Raw genomic sequence first — 5,890 nt, 5'->3', positions numbered from 1 at the left:
ATCGTTATCGTCAATAACAGTGAACCACCCACATTGTGAGTCTTTGTCCTGCAAGCACAGACCTGTCGAGAACCACCACTTATGTTTGGTCATGGGAAAAAGTAAGGGCGGCCAATTTAGAGTGATACTGTGGACCAGGGCAACACATAAACGCCAGTAGTGGGGGAGGAAGTGGCGGAAAATGGGGATGGCACTAGGATATTTTCAGCACTGCCTGGTGGCGGTATTGTGGACTAGAGCAGTCAGTCTTCAAGGTGAGCACAAACACGCGCAATCGGCTAAAGGAGGGGGGGGGGGGCGGGCATGAGGCAGTGGAAAGTGGGGACAGGTGTGGGTGGCAGTAGGACAATCCAGCAGGAGGTCAACACCACCATGAATATACTTCCCACCAAAACTGAAAATAAACAAATAAAGAGAGTACCTTACATCTGTCCTCTCCAGCAGCTCAGCAGTACATAGTCTTTTCCTCACTAATTCACAAGTGTGGAGTGTAGAGGAAGTGGAGGAGAGTGGAGGGAAGGGATGGAAAGGTTAGTGGAGGAGAGGGGAAGGGAACTGGGGCAGGCTGTAGTGAGAACATATATGGGGAACTGTGGATGGGAAATGGGAAAGGGGAAGAGGGAGGGAGGAGGGGAAGGCAGCTGGGGGAGTGATTGTGGTCAGGGTGTGGGAATAGGAGGGGGAGTGTGAGGGGGAGGTGGTAACTATATCAGTCATATTAATTGTTGCAACAAGATGAGAATATTGCAAGAGTGAGCAGCAGAGTTGTGGCAGTCCTGATCGGATTGCAGGACAATACCACAGTGGAATTCAATGGTGTGACCCATGAGTATGGCACTAGACTCCCATTCACTAGAAGTGAAAGGCAAATATCCGTCTGGCCATCCACAGATAGATCTTTTAGGATTCACTTCACCAAGTTCAAGTGAAGAAACTGCCCCTCTTGCATTTCTGCTCCCGTCTTTCCTAATCCGAGTTTGCTTTTCATCTTTAATCACGTAGCTATCTACAGTCTGGAAACGCGCGACCGTTACGGTCGCAGGTTCGAATCCTGCCTCGGGCTTGGATGTTTGTGATGTCCTTAGGTTAGTTAGGTTTAAGCAGTTCTAAGTTCTAGGGGACTGATGACCTCAGAAGTTGAGTCCCATAGTGCTCAGAGCCATTTGAACCATTTTGAACGTAGCTATCAACTGCACTTTGGAACCAAAACATACTCTTCCTTTGTTATTGCAGTAATAAATCTCACGGTGGAATAACTCGTGTGCCTAGTCGAATAGTGAAGAATCAAGATTGCTTCAGTGTACCGAAGATCGCCGGAGCAACAAAGTGTTAATAGTGATTGGCAGAAATCACGTGTCATACCGAGGGAGGTGGTGTAGTGGTTAGTGCACTTTCCTCGTGTTCGGGAGGACACAGTTCAAACCAGCAACTTGCCATCCGGATTTAGGTTTTCCGTGATTTTCCTAAATCGCTTCAGGCAAATGTCAGGATGGTTCCTTTGAAAGAGCACAGCCGACTTCAGTCGCCATCCTTTCCTAATCCGATGGGACGATGACCTCGCTGTTTGGTCCCCTCTCTCAAATCAATCAACCAACCAACAACAGGGGATTCCCATTTACAAGGAGCGCCAGTTGCCGTGTAGTTAAATTGAAAAGACAATCATAAATGTCCATTTGATGGCTAGCTGCAGCGTATATGCAACGTAGTGTGACTCCATTGCTGGTATATGTAAGCACCAACACGTGGTCAAGGATTTGGTGTGGTATTCGTGTCGTTCCGACGTGTACACGCCAAACGCGGAAACATGAATTATGGCGACGTTATAAGCAAATGCAACCAAAGAGGACCAACATGCCTTTGGGACTTTCTTGGTATCCATCGGAGAATAAAGAATGTGTATATGGCTGCATGTTTGTCGGAAACCATCTTTGTGGATTGGTGTGATAAGGGGTGCCGCTGTTTAATGGTAACGCACGTCCCCATATCGCAAATTTCGTAACGCAGAAGTTACCCCAATCAAACTAGAGAAACTCAAGCACCCGCCCTATAGCCCTGATCTCTCCCTATGCGATTATCACGCGTTCGGTCCCTTCAAAAAAGGCTTTGAAGAATCGATGGTTCCTGCTGGACAGAGATGTGCAGCAAGGAATTATAGGTATCAGCATGCAGCAGGACATGGCGTTTCACCAAACGGGTATCCAAAACTTGGGGCGTCGGTGTGATCATTGCCTCAATGCCCACGGTGATTTTGTCTGAATGGCATAACAACTTTTTGATTGCTCCTTATAATTTGTGTTCAATCAATCGACGAAAAAGTGATACATACTATCTAGCATCAAGAAAATGTTGATAGTTTTAAAGTATCGACTTACTGATAAGATTATCAGCTATCGCCTATCCACACTTTAGCCAAAACCAAGTATTGTATACTGCTGGCCTTACTTGAGTTCTGAGATTATTTTGTTAATCAGTTCAGTTCTTGTCGTTGAATGTAATGTAACGGCTGCCGTTTATTAGTTTTAAGCTGTGTGTGCTTTTCTGATAGTTTCTAACTTTGGGTATCTTTCTAACAAGAAAAGAGAAGAAAATCGCTTTTTATTCTTCACTTTCTTTGCGGTAATTTAAAAATATAAAGGCACTACAACAGTTGTCTAATTACCTGTCAATAGCAGTTTCATTATCGCACTGTGGTCGTTATTTGGAGGGTGGCAGAACTTTGGGGTGCAATATTTCAACATTTTATAAGCCAGCAGAGCGGTAAACAGCATTACAAACAACAAAATTAGAGCATAAAAATACACTTGAATTTTCCTGTGTCGTCCAGAAATCTCATTGATTGACAAAAATATCGCCCAAACGGCGCTAGCTGCATTTCTTTAAACAAAAGTTGCTCAAAATTCTATAATTTCGATAGCACAATCGCTGTTTCTCTCTGCTTAAATATTAGAGGTAATCAGTTTGAGGCACAGTCTGCTACTTTTGCTTCTCCTTCGTTGCACAGTAAGTCACCCCGTTCATATTAGTCACATATTTTGAAAACATGACGTAACCTGACCATTCCAGCATGGTTATAAAACGGTTGTGAGTTTACATGGGAGTGAAAATCGATTGTTAAATTGGAAAATCGGAGGCTATATCCGAATTTCCAGAATGGTTTCTGGAATTTTTACATGACCAATCACAGACGGTATTGCGAAATCGGTTTATGAAATCCGATTTTGGGAATCCCGTGTAAAATAGTAATTTACGTTCCAAAGAGTGTAGCGTCATTGGGTTTCACTAGGCATGGCCTACACCTAAACAGGACTGGGTTGTGTAGATTGGTACAGATGATTCATGAAAGTATAGGGGGTGGATCTCGTCACACATGGTCAAATACCTGTTGTCATAGGTAGGAAAAGTAGGTCTTTTTTAGGATAAATCCAGACAACAGGTTTCCCAGCCTAAAGAGTATCTCCAGCACTTTAAAAAATACTGAAACAGTCACTCACAAGACAGATTTTAGAACCTCAAATAAAAAAAATACTGAAACAGTCACTCACAAGACAGATTTTAGAACCTCAAACATCCCATATACCAGATGTCACAAAGAAAAACAAACCATTGGGAAGAGTAACATGGGGCATTTCACAGACTTAACAATCCTCCATCAAAACATGATATCAATAAAAAATAAAATACAGCTATTAGAAGTTGAGCTCCAATCTTTGAACTGCACAGTAGTTTGTATTACTGAGCATTGGTGTAGAGACACAGAAATCCTACATGTAGTATTATCATTGTATTAAAAGGCAAACTCTTACTGCAGAACTACTTCAAGGGGTGGAGGATCATGCATTTATATCAGAAAAGGAACACAGTTCAAATCAAGACATGACCTTAGTACCGTAAGTGAAGAGAAACACTTTGAAATATCAGCTATTGAATTAACAGGGCTTGGTATCACCAAGAAATTAATCATTTTGTGTGTGTATAGCTCTCCCAGTGGCAGTGTGGACACTTTTTTCAATAAGTTAACGGAAGTTCTAGACAAAGTCTCAAGTACAAAGGTTAACACAATTCTGCGTGGGGACATTAACATCAACACTAACATCATAAATGAATCCAGTAGCACCTTCATAAACATCCTTCAAAGTATATATATGAAGACAGTAACTGTTCTCGAAAGAACAGATTACTGTTGTTGATCGTGCAGCTTTTCCCTGGAATAAATGATGAGTAACTGAAACCCTCAGCTGTAGAAAAGTGTTGTTGATATATCTCGATGTGGACAGCTGAAAATGTGTGCCCCGACCGGGACTCGAACCCGGGATCTCCTGCTTACATGGCAGACGCTCTATCCATCTGAGCCACCGAGGACACAGATGAACAGCGCGACTGCAGAGACTTAACCCTTCCACGTTTCCCGTGAGACTCACATTCCCAACTGTCACTGTCCACAATTCTACAAATGTAATGTACCTTATAGACATTTGCCCATTCACTCATTACTTGCGCACTCTTTGGCGATTCCCGTAAGAATTTGGGCAATGTGTGCACATTCGCACAGACGAAGGTCAATGGCTGGGTAGCCTTTAACTGTATATATATATATATATATATATATATATATATATATATATATATATATATAAATGGAAGACTGTATTAGTAGGAAGATAGCTAAAGAGAGATTTGAACCCTTATAACGTTATAAGTTATTCAACTCAGCATTAAGATCCTTCAGCTCGGCCATAATGAAAATTATATTAGAAGACTGAGCTGTTAGTTTGGAAAAAAGCAATACACTGTATTAGAATTTTAATTTGTTTGGCGATAGAGAGGACTCATTATACTGTCAAGTAAAAAAATATTAATTGAGCAGGACTGAAGACCACAACAACATATATGTGTGTGTGTGTGTGTATGTATGTATGACCTCCCAAAGACAAGTTCCATTCATCAGATTAATAAATAAAAACAAATAAATTTGCTTCCAGAATAAGATGAAAAACATGAATCTTCTTAAGGTCCTCTTTCACAAATCGGAACCCCCCCCCCCTCCCCCCCGTTTTCTATAAAATCGTGACTGCGTCTTTGCAAGATTCGCGGATGGCGTTCGATAGAGTTCTGGACTGCCACCTAATGAACAAAATGCTAGGGTACCAAGTACAGGACCAACCGTACGATTGGATTGAAGAGTTCCTAACAAACAGAACACAGAATGTCATTCTTGACAGAGAGAAATAATCAGACCTTAATTTTGTAACTTCGGACGTAGCACAAGTACCTTTACTTTACACAATGTACATAGTTAACCTAGTGGATAACTATTTATTTGTAATTTCTGCTGCGAGTCACTTTTATTTGTTTTATGTTTAATCTAACGTAACACAAAGCGTTTCGAACATGTTCTATTCATCGTCAGGCGTTTACACAAACATACAGAGAACTGTTACATAAAAATAAATCGTCTTAAATTAAATTAACCTAGAACATTTTAGCCAGTGTTCGTTACTTTAGTGGCTGGTGTGGCATATGGGGGGGGGGGGGGGGCAATGGATGGCAAAAAATCGATGTCACTGATGTCTTCTGCTGGTTTTTCTTGTTGTTGGTTATGTATGACATCACAGCGATTATATCGCCTTGTAGTTTCACTTACATCATCGGTGTAATAGCGGAGCTGTTGAGTGACGTTACACAAGTGCACTTTATATTTTGCCACCGTTTTCCGACGTAATTCACTGCACCAATTGTTTCGACATAAATGTAAACATTATGCACTTAATACCATGAACAAAAAGTTCTAGGTTAGTTTGGCTTAAGACAATTTATTTTTAAGTAACATTCTCTATATGTTTGTATGTATAAACGCCTGATGATGAACAGAACATGTTCGAAACGCGTTGTA

General features: G+C 41.3%; 1 non-coding gene across 1 annotated transcript; it reads right to left on the bottom strand.

Moving 5' to 3' along the window:
* Positions 1-4,285: 4,285 nt before the first annotated feature.
* Positions 4,286-4,359, bottom strand: Trnat-ugu. The gene has a single exon. It is a non-coding gene; the product is annotated as a tRNA-Thr (tRNA).
* Positions 4,360-5,890: the final 1,531 nt, after the last annotated feature.

This window comes from Schistocerca piceifrons, chromosome 7, assembly GCF_021461385.2.
Source record: "Schistocerca piceifrons isolate TAMUIC-IGC-003096 chromosome 7, iqSchPice1.1, whole genome shotgun sequence".
Taxonomy (NCBI): Eukaryota; Metazoa; Arthropoda; class Insecta; order Orthoptera; family Acrididae; genus Schistocerca; species Schistocerca piceifrons.
The sequence above is the reverse complement of the archived record's forward strand: the minus strand, read 5'-3'. Positions and strand labels throughout refer to the sequence as shown.